Source organism: Erythrolamprus reginae, chromosome 2, assembly GCF_031021105.1.
Source record: "Erythrolamprus reginae isolate rEryReg1 chromosome 2, rEryReg1.hap1, whole genome shotgun sequence".
Taxonomy (NCBI): Eukaryota; Metazoa; Chordata; class Lepidosauria; order Squamata; family Dipsadidae; genus Erythrolamprus; species Erythrolamprus reginae.
The window spans coordinates 169,304,739-169,307,442 of record NC_091951.1 but is presented as its reverse complement, the minus strand read 5'-3'; positions in this window follow the sequence as shown (position 1 = coordinate 169,307,442).

Here is a 2,704-nt window from a genome sequence, read left to right as displayed (position 1 = left end):
TTTTTATCACTCTTTATCTGTACAACACAGCAAGAAATGCAACATCAGAATAAATTGAACACTGATGCAGTCCCTAGAATCTCATTTTTCACCATGCCAAAAAATGTTGGTGGCAAACATGTTTTGAACCATTCTAGTTCATTTTCAAGATTACAGAAAGTTAAGAGAAAGATGAAAAACAACAAAAAATGTGCAAGATATATAAAATTCAGAACTACTTTTTGGAATGGTCGCATCACAGAAGAATGCCATGATGGGAACTGAGGCAAGAATATCTAAATATCTAGCCAGAGGTTCTTAGACTGGTTGCAGGCTTCCTTCCTAGACTCAGACTGGTAAAAGGCCTTATTTTCAGGGAAATATCGGTGAAAACAAGGCAAGATCTTCCTGTTCATGTTCAATGAGTCTTCTTCTGGAACTCACATAGCCGTTCTCTTCAGCAATTTTCTTCTGAATTGTCCTGGAGCAAGCTCTCACCAAGATAAACATGTCCCATCCATTTGCTGTTCAGCATTACACTTTACTAAAACAACAGCCACTGTCTAGAACAGACCTGGGCAAGATGCGGCCCGTGGGCCATATCCGTCCCGCCTACTGTCCGTAACCGGCCCGCCAGCTATCATTTTACCTAGCAGCCGGCGGCTTGAACATCAACTGGAGATCGTTGAAGCTGCTAGAGAGAGAGAGAGAGGGAGGGAGGGAGGGAGGGAGGGAGACCTGCAGGCAGCTTGTTTTCCAAGGCGAAAGCCACGCAGGAAAAAGAGTTGGGAGGGGCTTGGAACACCCGGTAGGTTTTGGGCAGTGTGTGTGTGTGTGTGAGTTGTGTGTGTGAAAGAGAGAGAGAGAGAGACCTGCAGGCAGCTTGTTCTTCAAGGCAAAAGCCACGCAGGAAAAAAGTTCGGAGTTTGGAGTGGCTTGCAACACCCTTAAATTTCCCTGCATGGGCTTGGGCATGCGAGTGAAAAGACCTGCAGCTTGCAAAAGCCAGTGGGGAGTGGGGAAGCTTGTTAAAAGCCATTCGGGGAAAAAGCTTTGGAAAGGGGGAAAAAGAGTGGGGGAAAGAGAGGGAGGGAAGAGGGAAGAGAAAGAGAGGGGGGGAGGGAGGGAAAGATATATGATACTACAAAAGTTTTTTCTTTTTTATTAGAAGCTCTGTAACAGAAGTCTTCAAACTTGGCAACTTTAAGACTTGTGGACTTTAACTTGCAGAATTCTCCAGCCAGCATAGCTGGGAGCTGAATTCTGGGAGCTGAAGTCTACAAGTCTTAAAGTTGCCAAGTTTTGGGACCCCATCTTTAAGTGTGCTGGCAATATAACAGGACATTCCTTATTTATTAAAATAATTTATATTTCATTTTTCCAATCAGAATGATTTGCAATAAAATATGAAACTTCCACTTAGAAAAGAAAAGGAAAGGAGGAAAGGAATGGAATGGGAAAGGGAAGGGAAGGGAAGGAAGGAAAGAAAGAAAATGAAAGAGGAAGGGAAGGGGAGGAAGGGGAGAAAAGGGAAGGAGGAAAGAAATGAAACAGAGGAAAAGGAAGGAAAGAAGGGGAGGAGAAAGGAAGAGAGGAAATTATACAGTATTGGGTAGAACTGAGTTAATTATATTAGTCTGGCCCTCTAAAACCATCCCAATTTCTCATGCGGCCCCATGGCAAAATTGCCCACCCCTGGTCTAGAACCACGTCATCACCATATATTCTCCATCCAAGTTCTTCTCACAATTTTCAAGGCAGTCGTATTTTGCCAGCCCATTAACCTTCTTTTTTCTCTCCTCCATCAGAATTTTCCAATGGAAAATTAACTACCTGCCCTACACACAGCTTTTACTTATTTGCTCACTAAATAAAAATGGTTAGTTGGTTGTCTGCATGGACATAAGACCCTTTTCCTGGGAAGACGGGGCTGAACACAGGTTCTGAGTTGATTTGAACTCCCAAAATAACCAGAGGATAAAAGTTACTTATACCTGGTGTAGTAAAGGCAAAGGCAAGTTTTTGAGGAATGTCTCTTATAAATCAGTGGAGTTTTTTGCATTCACTTTCAGTGCTTCTACAATTAATTATATAAAGGGTCTGTCTTATGAAGCAGAGTTTCCACTTGTTTCTTCCAATTGCTCACTTTTATTGAATTTCTCGAAAGCACTGCTTATAAAATGTCACATTTTAAAGAAGCTTATGCTCCTTATTTTATGTCATTATAGAAGTTTGATTTTATGTCAGTTCTGTTGAGATAAAACAACCAAGAATGGATCAGATCTTTTCTGTTCCGTTCTTCAGAAGTACAGCATTACTTATTGCCCCTTAGCAATTTGGCTCCAAGCTGAGGTTCTGTTTTTATTAAAGAATAGCATGACGGACACCGAAGCATATGACAGCAGCTTCTTATATTAACATGCTTTCAAACCTTTGGAAATGGCATTTATTTATATTGTTCTTGAAAATGGGCAAAAACAATTTGATCAAGTATGGGTTTAAATGGTCCTTCTTCATATGATAGATGCCAATTTCTTTTAAAATCCAAATTATAGAGAAAAACAATATTTAACCTTTGGCATACCATTTTAAAAAAAACAACAAGAAGATATTAAGCTTGAAAATGGAATGTTCACATATTTTTGTTTGTTAGACATAGTTCTGTAGTATTATGAGCTCACCATTGTAACTAGTTCTACACATGCGAGATTTTGTCTACTTTACC